The sequence below is a fragment of the Asparagus officinalis genome, chromosome 1 (genome assembly GCF_001876935.1).
Source record: "Asparagus officinalis chromosome 1, Aspof.V1, whole genome shotgun sequence".
Classification (NCBI taxonomy): Eukaryota; Viridiplantae; Streptophyta; class Magnoliopsida; order Asparagales; family Asparagaceae; genus Asparagus; species Asparagus officinalis.
In genome coordinates this window covers 112,501,991-112,515,669 of record NC_033794.1, presented here as the reverse complement: position 1 = coordinate 112,515,669, position 13,679 = coordinate 112,501,991, and positions in this window count along the sequence as shown.

Below are 13,679 nucleotides of genomic sequence, written 5' to 3'. Positions count from 1 at the left end.
ACACAAGGGATACATCTTGCCTCTCTACATGATCGCGTAAGAAATGATGGCGCACATCAATATGCTTGGTTCTAGAATGCAAAACCGAATTTTTTAAAATATTAATAGCACTAGTGTTATCACAAAAGATTTTTATATTTTGAAAATTCAAATCATAGTCAACTAAGCTTTGTTTCATCCATAAAACTTGGACACAACATAAGCTGGCGGCAATGTATTCCGCTTCCGTAGTGGACAAGGCAACACAATTTTGTTTCTTGGAAGCCCAAGAGACAAGAGAGTTACACAAGAATTGACATGTACCACTCGTACTCTTGCGGTCTACCTTACATCCGGTAAAGTCGGCATCACAAAAACCATATAAATCAAAGGAGGTGCTCTTTGGATAAAATAAACCATATAAATCAAAGGAGGTGCATCACAAAAACCATATAATTTGCTTGACTTGGAGCCCGAGAAAGAATGTGAGCTCTCCCATCATGCCCATCTCAAAATAATCTTGCATAACTTTAGAAAAATCCTTGCATAGAGATTCATTAGTAGCACCGAAAATGATATCATCAACATATATTTGAACTAAAATGAAATTATTTTTTTTTCTCACAAAAAGAGTATTGTCAATTTTTCCTTTAGAAAAACCATTTTCAAGAAGAAAACTAGAGAGGTGAGCATACCAAGCTCTTGGAGCTTGTTTCAACCCATATAAAGCTTTTTGAACCCGGTAAACATGATTAGGAAAAACATGATCCATAAAACCGGGGGGTTGCTCAACATATACTTCCTCTTCTATAAAACCATTTAAAAATACACTTTTGACACCCATTTGAAATAATTTAAAATCTTTAAAGCTTGCAAATGCCAAAAACATCCTAATTGATTCTAACCTTGCAACCGGTGCAAAGGTTTCATCATAGTCTATGCCCACCTCTTGATTATATCCTTGGACAACCAAACGAGCTTTATTTCTAGTAACAATGCCATGTTCATCAAGTTTGTTTCTAAAAACCCATTTTGTTCCAATTACACTAGCATTGTTAGGTCTAGGAACTAGTTTCCAAACATTATTTCTTTAAAAATTGTTTAGTTCATCATGCATAGCTAAAACCCAAAATTCATCATTTAAAGCATCATTAATCTTCTTAGGTTCTAATTGAGATAGAAAGGCAACATTACCACACTCACTCAACGCCTTTGAGCGAGTTAGAACCCCTTATGATGGATTTTCAATGATTTGCTCCTTTGGATGATTTGGTGCAAATTTCCATGCTATGGGGAGTTCTTCTTGTTCTTGCTCTTGAATGTTGTTTGTGCTTTCCCCATCCTTTTGAACATCTATTGAGGGTGTTTCATTTATTTGCAAAAATTCCAATCCTCCCTTAACATCATCATTATCTTTCCTAGGCAAACCAACTTGTAAACCAATATTAGTCTCATCAAAAGTAACGTTTATAGATTCTTCAACAACAAGAATTCGTTTGTTGAAGACTCTATAAGCCTTACTTTGAGGTGCATATCCTAGGAAAATGCCAACATCAATTTTAGAATTAAATTTATCATGGTGATATTTTGTATTTAAAATAAAACATTTACAACCAAAGATACGAAAATATCCAATAAAAGGAGTTTTGCCATAAAATAGTTCATAAGGAGTTTTCTTAAGATTTGGTCTAATCAATACACGATTTAAAATATGGCAAGCCGTATTGACGGCTTCCGCCCAAAAATATTTAGGCAAATCAAAAGAGTTTAACATAATTCGTGCCATTTCTTGTATGGTTCGATTTTTCCGTTCAACAACACCATTTTGTTATGGTGTTCTTGGAGCGGAAAACACATGAGTTATACCACGATGCACACAAAAATCATAGAAAGAGATATTTTAAAATTCACCACCATGATCACTTCTTATTTTAACAACTTTCAAATTTTTTTCATTTTTAATTCTTTTAACATGATTCAAAAATTCATCAAAACATTCATTTTTACTTGCAAGAAAGATTGTCCATGTAAAACGAGAAAAATCATCAATGATAACAAAAACATAGTGTTTGCCTCCAAGAGAGGTAACACGCATAGGACAAAATAAATCAAGATGAAGTAATTACAAGGGTTTAGAAGTTGACACCTCATTGATGGATTTGAAGGTAGACTTAGTTTGTTTACCTTTAGCATAATCTTTGCATATGGTATCTTTGATGAAATGCAAGTTTGGTAACCCTTTAACAAGATTCCTCTTGGACAATTTGGATATCAATTCTATGTTTGCATGTCCAAGCCTCTTATACCAAATCCAAGGGTTTTCATCAACCGCCGCAAGACACTTGACATCTTGATCTAATAGCTCATTCATCTCAAAAATGTATACATTAGATTTTCTATTTGCAACAAAAATAGTTTTTCCATTTGAGCTAACAATGCATTTGTCCGATTTAAAAGAAATATCAAAACCTTTATCACTCAATTGGCTAATACTAAGAAGATTATTTGGGTCCTTGGTGGTTAGTAATCTTGGTACCTTTGGGTACCCATGTCATGTTATAAAAATCATGATTATATTTGATCCTACAATGAGTAGAAATATGACCATGTTTTATGCAATATGTACACACAAAATTTCTCTTGTTTGTAGAGGCATGAGATCTATGAAATCTATTTCTACCATGGTGATGATAATTAGCATAAGCATGAGTGGGTCTAATCCTACCACTATCGATTTCAAGTCTTTCAATCTTGGATCTTAATTGTTTGTTTTCAAAATCAAGATCCCCTAGCAATTCATCTTTTAAAGCAAGAGAGGCTTGTAGTTGTTCTAATTTGGCATCACAAGAAGCATGCAACTTTTTAAAGGAAGAAAATTCTTTTGACATCTTTTTAAACTCAACGTTTAATTCTTCTAATGCCGTAGCTAGATCACATTGCATATAAAAGGATTCACTTTCGGTGTCGGAAACTACCTCCTTTTCATAGGCCATGAAGCAAATGTTGGGATCATGAAGAGCAAGTTTAGCTCCTTCTTCATTGCTATCCGAATCACTTGGTTCGGATTCCTCCCATCTGGCATACATGGCGTTCTTCTTCTTATACTTCAAGTATTTCTCCTGCATTCAAAGCACTTCCCTACACGTGAAGAAAATTTGTTGTTAGACCGGGGATTAAATTTCTTGTTCATTTTAATGAGTCTAGAAATTCTTCTAGAGAGGTGAGCCACTTCTCTAGAAAAACCAACTTCACTCTCCGACGATGATGAGGAGTTATCACTAGCTCATTTGAGAGCTATGGTCTTCATTTTTGGTGATGGCTCATCAACTTCCCGTGGGGACACTTCCTCCTTATCCTTTCCCTTGAGCGTCTTCTCATGAACCTTAAGCTTGCCGATGAGGCCATTGAGAGCTAGAGTGGTAAGGTCATGAGCTTCCTCTATGGCCGTAGCTTTGGGTTCCCATATCGGAGTCAATTCTTGTCAAGACCATGCAATTCATTGATTATGTTAGTAAAGCGAGAAAACATAGCATCAATGGATTCATTAGGAAGCATCTTAAATAACTCATATTCATGCATAAGCCCACTAATCTTGGATTCCTTAACTTGGGGGGTTCCTTCATGTGTAATACACAATTTCACCCATATTTCGTATGCGGTTGCACACGTAGAAACCCTATTATATCCATTAGGGGGAAAGACCGCAAATTAAGGCGTTCATGGCCTTTGCATTGAGATTGGCTTGGTGCCTTTCTCCATCGGTCATATTCCCGACTTTAGGCTTTTCTACATATTTCTTCTCTATGAGTTCTAGAATGTCAAGATTAATACAACGAAGGTAAATCCTCATCCTAGCCTTCCAATAAGCAAAATTACTACCGGTGAAAAGGGGTGGTCTAGTGGTGGATTGTCCCTCTAACATATGCACATTCATTGAAGCCTTCATAAGCTCTTTTCTCTAAGGTGGTTAGACCAAAAACTAATATAGATACCAAGCTCTGATACAAATTATTGGACCCTAGAGAGGGGGTGATGATTAGGGTCTTAAGCCTATAATAGTGTAATAAAAAAATAAGACAAGCAACAAACCACAAAATAAACAATTAATAGCAAATGAGATAGAGTTAGAAATCGTTATCCAAGTGACGCGCGATGTGTTAACGAGGTTCGGTCCGCTGACCTACGTCCCCGCTCTCCAATCTCGAGGAGAATCCACTACACAACCCGGTTTGGAAGCCGGAACTTCTTCTACACAACGATCTCCACAAGATCTCATAACTACACAGTTGATCACCATAAGATCTAACTCCCACACAGTTGATCTCCACAAGGTCAAGCTCACAACAGTAGTAATGGTGTAAAAACTCTCTCTTTACAATGTTCCTATAGCAAGGAGAAAGATTACACTAAAGCTGGGATGTGAACTTGAAAAACAGAGAACATGTTTGAAAGTTTGGGGCTCTTTTGAAAACAATAAATAGGTTTGCAGGATATTTCAAAATGGACAAGAACACATGAGAGAAGAGGGGTATGAGAGTTTAAATAGGAGAAAACAGATCAGTTTAAACCATACCCAAATCCCTCAAAACCTAGAAAAAATCGGCGCTAAAATCTGTACCAAAAAAGACCGTTTGAGTAAGCGGCGATCGACCGTACAAATCTCGCGGTCGACCGCGAGCTAGCTTTGAAACTTGAAAAATTTCCAGAGACTTCTGCGGTCGATCGTGGCGGTCGACTGTGAAAGTTTCTGCTGCCCACTCAGGAAAAGACACAGGCGCGGTCGACCGCAAACTGACACCAGTTATGAAACCTGTTTTTGACTCTATAAAAAATCTGTAAAATATTTGAATGGCTTCCAAAAATTGTGAAACTTTGTAAAAATGTTTTTAACATTAAAAACAAATTGTTTGGAAAAAGAATTTTACGAAAAGGTCCTCATACTTGTGAAAAATGATATTTTGTCAAAACGTTTAAAAATCTAAGTATGAAAGCGTGTGTGTGATATCCCAATAGCTTCAAATAAAATCTAAGCTACTTGCCTATATTCTAGCACTAGAGAGAAAAAGAAAAACTAGCTAATATCCTCACATAGAATTACAATTCTTTGAGTCTTGATATAGCTTGAGTTGATGAAGCTTCTCATTGCATTTGTTGTGCTTAAATTAACATTGCTTCATCACTATGCATCCTCCTCCTTTGGATATCATCGTTATAGCTCATATTCCATCCAATCATCTATGCATGGTACTAACAAGCTTGATATATATATTAACTATAATATCACTCAACAAATAATTAGTACCGATAATGGTGGTTATAAAACATCATCAAAATATAAGGGCTAACACCCATCTCTCTCTAAAACCGATGACCTATTGATTTAAGTTAGTTAATCTAATTATGGGTAGGTTAATCTTATTTTAAAAATATTTTTTATTTAAACAGAATATGATGAAATATACTCCTGGATGTACTCCATCTGATTTTTTGGTCACAACCTCAGAAAATGTAGGGGTAAATTAGCAGGTAGTCAAATTTGGAGGGCATAGCTGCAAATAGGATGGAGTTGGCAATACATTAGCAAAACCCGCCTCCCCATTGCTAATCGGACTCTCAAACGCATAATTTATAGTGTAAACCGATAAAAAACAGTAAAGCTTACAAATTCTCTGAAAAACCAAGCTTTCCCTCTCAATCGCTCCCAACGCCATGAAGCTCTCATCTTGAGGTTTGTTTCTTTCCATCTGAATTCTTCTTCTTTTTTTTGGTAAATAAACTAAATTTTATTCATATCCAAAATGTACAGTTAAGTAGAACATCAAGATACCAGAATGTCTGGTAATCAAAAATCAGAAAAATTACATTTTCTCAAGGAGCTCTCTTATATGAACATATGAGCTCTCAGTCAAAACTTTTGTGTACACTAAACATTTGATGATATGAACAATCTGCTTGACCTCCCTCTTCTTGCCTTGAAAGATCCGGAGATTTCTCTCCTGCCAGACTGTGTAAACTGCCATTGACAATACCATTCTCTTTAGTTTTTCATGGTACCCTTTCCCCTTAGGTTACAAGAATACCAGTTTAGGAGCTGATTCCAATTGCAAGATTTCCATTTAAACTTTAACCATTCCATTATCATGTTCCATACTTCAGCCGAAATGACACTCAAAGAAAATGTTATTTGTTGTTTCCCTTTTATTCCATTGACATAGCATACAATTGCTCTAATCTGAGTTTAGCAACCCCATTCGGCAAAGTCTATCCTTAGTTAAGAGTCTTGAATGACAAGCTAGCCATAGAGTGAATGGATATAGGAGACCATCCCAAACTGTATCATGCCAATTCACCAATGGAGTAGACTGAATTAAGAATCTATACATGGCAGAAAGAAGAACTTTGCCATTAGAACAGCATTCATTAATAGTATTCTTCACCCTTTCAACACTTTCAGACCTATTAACCAATATATCCCTCATTTTGAGAAGTCTTTTCCACATCCATAAGTCATTCAATCTTGGTTGAACAGACCAGATATCTTAATTTTGTAAGTAGTTTTCATGTATCCATTTTATCCATAATAGGTCTTTCTTAAGGTGCACCATCCATAACAGTTTTGTAGCTGTGGCATGATTCCATTCCTTTGCTAAAAAAATTCCTAAACCACCTTGCTTCTTCCCTTGGCAGACATCTGAATTCTTCTTCGATTTCCTGCTCATTGAATTCCAAATAAGTAAATGACAATCTGTAGCCATGTTAATTGGTATGCTAATTATTAATGTCAAGTTGTTGACGTAGCGCGGAAGTAGTAGCCTCGGAATCCACCAAGGAAAATCTTCGAATCCACGAAGAGCTTTGAATCCACAAAGAAATATTAAGAAAAAAACAAAATTTTATTAATCAAAAGTTATGTCTCTAGGGCTTACAAGATTCTTCTTAAATAGAAAAAAACAAGACTCCTATAAGGACTCAAACTCTACCAAAAATAGTAAAAGAATTCTTAAAATATTAAAACTCCAAAAAAGACTCATTATTACTAGGAAAGTCCTCCAGTCAAATCTGAGATAAAATCGGATTTGTTTCCTAAACAAAACAGACTCTTAAAATATTACTAAAAATAGTAAAAACGGATAAAAATACAAATATCTCTCAAACCGTAAGGAATTTGGTGAAACGGAAAACGCAAACTGAACCCGAAGGGGTGGGTTTGGTTTGGATGGCTCCGTCTCGTCGAGATAGTCGATTTTTATATATAATTCATTTAATTCCGACGTACGGTTTGAAAGTTACGGCCGTTTCTTCGAAACTAGTTATTTTCTTCGACCAGGCCCGCATTTGGGCTTGTGACTGTCCCACTTTGACATAAACGTATTTGCTATGTGTTCTACATCAGTCCCCCTTCTTGAAAAGAGCTTGACCCTGAGCTTATACTTGCATGAATAATTGTTTCTTCTGGTGGGTAATACTCAAACAAATCTGCAATATTAAAACTAGGAGAAACACCCAAATCTGTACAAGGTCAACCACATAAGCATTGTCGCTAATCTTCTTCAGTATTTTGCATGGACCATACTTCTTATTCTTCAGCTTGTTGTAGGTGCCCACGGGAAAACGTTCTTTTCGCAGAAACACCATTACCATGTCTCCCTCTTCAAACACCTTCTGCCTCTTGTGTCGATCAGCATCATTCTTATATTTAGCATTAGACTGTTCTATCTTCTCCTTTACTTCCTGTTGGACAGCCCATATCTTTTCAACCATATGATCTACAGGAACACTCTGTCCGGGAAGCTTAGGCAATGGAGCAAGGTTGAGATAATGATTCGGAAGCCTTCCATACACAATCACAAAGGGTGCCTTGCCTGTAGTTCGACTCTCCATACAGTTATAAGCAAACTCAGCATGTGCCAAAGCATGATCCCATTGTTTCGGTCGATCTCCAGAGATGGATCTAAGAAGATTGCCGAGAGTACGATTGACCACTTCAGTTTGGCCATCTGTTTGAGGGTGATATGCAGTACTAAACTTAAGAGAAGTATTGAATCGCTGCCACAAAGTTCTCCAAAAGTGAGATAAGAACTTAGAATCTCGATCGGATGTAATGGACTTCGGCACTCCATGAAGGCGAACTATCTCCCGAAAGAAAAGATTGGCAATGTTGCTCGCATCTGCAGTCTTCTTACACGGAATAAAGTGCGCCATCTTTGAAAACCCGTCAACCATAACAAAAACAGAATCCATGCCTCGTTGGGTTCGAGGCAGTCCCAACACAAAGTCCATAGAGATATCATGCCATGGTGCATCAGGAACAGGTAAAGGTGTATACAATCCTGTATTCTGAGACCGTCTCTTAGCAACTTGACAAACTGGACAGGTCGCACATATTTTTCTGTTCCCTTCTTTAACTAAGGCCAGTAATATCGTTCTTCAATGGCTGCAATTGTTTTATCAAGTCCCAAGTGTCCTCCTAGTCCGCCAGCATGAAGGTCTCAAATTATCTGCTCTCTTAGTAAACTCTGGGGTATGCACAATTGATCACCATGGAATAGGTAACCATCCTGAATATGAAAGCCTTTGACTGATTTATTTTGAAGGCAGTCGTCCCAAATCTTCTTAAAATCTTCATCCTCTGCATACAGCTCCTTAAGGTACTCAAACCCAATCACTCAGCCTTCAAAGTTACCAACAATCCAGCTCTCCTACTGAGTGCATCTGCAACCTTATTCTGTTGCCCGGATTTATGCTTCAAAACAAAGGTGAAACGCTGCAGATATGCGATCCAACGAGCATGCATACGGTTGATAGTAGTATGACTATTAAGGGTCTTCAAAGCCTGATGATCAGTGTGAAACAGAAACCCTCTCGAGATCAAATAGTGCTCCCAATGCTTCAACTACTGAACTATGGCATATAACTCCAGCTCATATGTGGTCCAATTCTGCCGAGCTTCGCTGAGTTTCTCACTATAAAAAGCAACTATCTTATTACTAGACTCTTCTTAAATAGAAATATTGAGGAAAAAACAAAATTTTATTAATCAAAAGTTATGCCTCTAGGGCTTACAAGATTCTTCTTAAATAGAAAAAAAAACAAGACTCCTACAAGGACTCAAACTCTACCAAAAATAGTAAAAGAATTCCTAAAATATTAAAACTCCAAAAAAGACTCCTTATTATTAGGAAAGTCCTCCGGTCAAATCTGAGATCAAATCGGATTTGTTTCCTAAACAAAACAGACTCTTAAAATATTACTAAAAATAGTAAAAAACATACAAAAATACAAAAATCTCTCAAACCGTAAGGAATTTGCCGAAACAAAAAACGCAAACCGAACCCGAAGGGGTGGGTTTGGTTTGGATGGCTCTGTCTCGTCGAGATAGTCGATTTTCATATATAATTCGTCTAATTCCGACGTACGGTTTGAAAGTTACGGCCGTTTCTTCGAAACTAGTTATTTTCTTCGACCAGGCCCGAATTTGGGCTTGCGACTGTCCCACTTTGACATAAACATGTCTGCTGTGTGTTCTACATTAGTTGTTATATAATTAAACGCCACAAATACTTGAATTGAACCTCGGAAGACATTACCGAATTATAAAGCCTTATTTGCACTTTAATACCCTAACGTTTCAGCCTTTTTTAACTTTGATACCCTGAAGTTCTTTTCAACAATTTGATACCCTGAAGTTTTTTTAGTTGACGCTAATTTCACAATTTTGGGTTGGGGTTCCAAAGTGCTAATAAAAAAGTTTAGGAGTAATAAGTGACAAATCCCCTACAGGCTATTTGTATATTTTCAAATGTTTACAGAAAAAAACACTTTAGGCGTTTCAATGTTTTTAAAAGTTAATTTTCATGCTGATAATGTTCCTTCTCATTTACGTCCAGCTCTTCTTGTGTTTCAATTTATGGGTCTGACTGACATGACACTAGCCTGGCTTGATGTGCTCATCTGAAGAGCACCATGCTTTTACATGGAAATTTCTCTTTGAGTTGTTCTTGATTTTTTTTTTTTGACATTGAATTTTTAAAAAACTTCAAGCAATAATAAATGGCGTTTTTTAAAAAGTCATAAGCTGAATTTGAAGCTGTGACTTCCCATGATCCACTCTCACCTGTTTACTGTACTTCAGTGGTATAAATGGTCTTAACAGAGGTAAATAGCTACACGTACAAAGACTTAATTTTTTAAGTTTTAGTTAAGATTGAATTTGTTTCTTTAAACTTTAAAGCACAATGAAACCTGTTGATATTTAAAAATAAACACGGTCCTGTTTTTTCTTTAATCTTTCTAATTAGAATTAGTCTAAATTCAGGAAATATCAATTTTAGATTAAGCTTTTTATGAGTCATGACTCATGACAACATCTCATACCTATTATATTTGCTAGGAACTTTGCTCAAAGCTTGGAGTACACCAGATCTTCAAATTCAAAAGTAAAGTTCTTATTCAGAATATGAGTTCTAGATGCAATTGACAATAACCACAACCTACCTATTAAGAAACTTAAAAATATTAAATTTTATTGAATAAAGTTAGCATCCTCTGACTAGAACTAAATTAGCATCCTTTAAGATAGAACTAAGTTAGCATCCTTTAAGATAAGATTGAACTCCTATAAATGTTAGAAGTCAGGAATTTTTTTTTATATAGGCTAAGCAATTTAATTATTTTTTTCAACCAAAAGACAATGATTAATAATAAACCAAACCAGTATCTGTGACTTGTCCTTAAAAACAGTATTCATCAATTTTTAGAAACACAAATCCTAGTGCAAATATGATTCCCAGGTAAGATTGAACTCTTACATAACTAGGAATATGATAAATTACAAATAATAATAATAATATCAACACCATAAAATTAATGCATGCCATTGAGTTGGAAATAATTCAACTCTAGTAAAAGCTCATCTCAATGTTATCAATGCGCAAGATGCCATGCGGAGCGCAAAGTCTCTTTACGCGTACACGTGCAAGGCGCAATGTTATGTGCGTGCCTGAATGAAGTGAAACGCACCCCAAACACATAATTTCTTATGCTAACACATCCTACATAAAGCGAAGTTCATAAATTTTCAAATCAAGAGTCAAATCAAGGCTAATCTTGAAGCGAACTTATGGTCCTCAATTGGACTACTAGAAAGGCCTAACAGGTTATTTTGCTTTTTGGGTATGAGTTATGAGGTATAAAGACCCGATTGAAATGTTAAAGAATAAAACTATACATAGCTATGCCTATCATGTGCCCTATGTAAAGCACGTGTCACTTATGAGGTGCAAAAGATGCTGCTATATCAGATACGGGGCGCTTCGCCACTGCCCCACATCACAGGGCCCATGAGGCGCAGTGATGCACGTGCCTTTGAAAACACTAGCTCATATATCGTTTACTTTATATAAATCTTTGTCCTCTTCAAGGATTGTCTCAAACTGAGATACTTTTCCTTTTCTTTTTTCCTTGCTGTTATGGGAGGAAAGAGAGATGCATACAGTATGGGTAAAGAGCATCAAGTCAGATATTGTCCTCAAGAAAAGAGGAGGAGGAGCTGTTCTGCAAATATTCTCAAAGACATCCTCTTCTACGAAATCCTGACAAGACTTCCTCTTTGAACTCTTCTGAGATTCAATTCAGTGTGTTGGTCATGGCACGAACTACTCTCCCATCCATCCTTTATTTCTCAACACCTCGACCAGTCAAAGAAACGCTCTAAGGTTGCCTTTCAGCCTTTCTAGACCAATAAGATCTGTTGGATTTTTTTGGTCAAAACCGCTTTTCAAAACGAGTTTTCAAAATATATATATATTAACTACAAGTATTTTTCATAAATGTTTAGTAGCCTAGTGGAAAGTTAAAATTTTGATGTTTCAAAAGGTCCTCTGTTCGAGGCTACCAACGGCAAACCGAGAAGTGTTTTATTTTAATTAATCCCTCATAAGTTCTAGTGGGCCGTAGGCCGTTGGCCAATGGGCCGGGGATCGGGGCTAATCGGGCTGAGGTGCTAAGTGACGCTTTGTTAGGCACACTTTGCACTTCGCACAGAGGCATTGGGGTTAGTTGGCTGCCACGAAGGTCGTCTCGCAGGCTGCTTCGCAGCATGCAGACGAGCTACTCATTCGTACGAGGGTGTGACCCTAGCGTTCTCAAGATCAGACGAGGTTTGTCAATTGGTTGACGAGGTTCACCCGTTCGACGAGGTTCGTCTGTTTGACGAGGTTCGCTCGTTCGACGAGATTCGCCTGTTTGACGAGGTTCGCTCGTTCGACGAGGTTAGCACTAGACATCAACGACTATGTTCCCTTGCTCTGAAGAAAATTCTCTAGTGTGCGATTGCAGCAGCCACCCCACTCCAACGGTCTCCTCATCCTTCAGACATGCAGGAACAAAGGCCACCTTCTGAAGCAGAAGGTCGGATTCGGTTTTTTGTCCTCATAGCAACCTCTACAAAGCTGCACAGTATTTCTACCGATGGTTTGATTTTCCGGAGAAAACTTGTAGTGCAGGCTGTTAGGCGCCTAATGAAGCCAAGCACCGAAAAAACCCTTCACATCCAGCAGCCAATGTTGAAAAGGAAAAAGAAAACAAAATGGTGGGGCCCACTGCTACAGTAAAATATTAATATTTTATTGTGCATAGTGTTTTTCTAAAAACTATAAATAGGGCTCCAAATCCTTAAGGAAATCTCATCCCAGAAACAACTTCTTATATAAGAAGAGAGAGAGAGAAAAAATAGAGAGAGTTTCTCCTTGTAAAGAGAGAGAGCTTGTAACTTCAGAGTTTTCTCCTCATAGTAGATTCTTCTATCCTTGCCCGTGGACGTAGGCAATCAAGTGCCGAACCACGTAAATTTGTGTGTCTATCATTTTATCTCTACTTTTGCTTTACTATTGCTGCGACCCTGCTCTATTGGGCCCCGGGTTTGTCTCAACACAAGCTTCAAGATATTTACCCTCGGGGTTGACTCTTATTGGAGAGCCACGGCAGAAGACCCTCCTTACTCGATTGATCTTGAGTCTTGGCTGATATCCACGAATGAAGGGGCCATCTATCTCAAGATCAATTTTCTTTTCAACAAAAAATTCGAAAAAGGAATCCTCTCGTTCAGACGAAAAGTTTGAGGTGGCCCCTCTTCCCAGTTCCCTTAGGACTAAAACAAGATCGATTTATTATGAACTGCAGCAGTTGGAGGGTAACCTACGCTTTGTCGATAATATTGGCACAGTTACAAGTTTGATATATGGATGTACAAAGGAAATACATGGGAACATACCTACAAGATAGATTTTCCTAGTGGTGGTGTTCATGAGCCCAGGCCTTTGAACCATGCAGTAAGGGATTTGGATCTCCTTCATGTTAGTTGTGGAAAATTGTTGATGTATGTAGATGATTATATCAATGAGAGGCTTGTGTATTATGATCCTAAAAGCAAATCAATAAGACGCGCGATTCTTTTCTTTTAGCCGGGAGGAGATCAAGGGCTGTATTCCAAGCGTTCAGTTTTATGGAGAGCCTCGTATCTATACCGAGGTTGGTCGTATAGGGTGCGTAGGTGGAACCATCTATCTCCAAAAAATTCTTTGTTTTCCTTCCATCTTAGGGGACGAAAAAGTGCACAGTTATCTCAAAGACAGGCCGGGAGGCTTCTCAAATTGATTATTATTAGGAAATAAATGAAACTTTCTCTTCATGTTTCTTGCTGC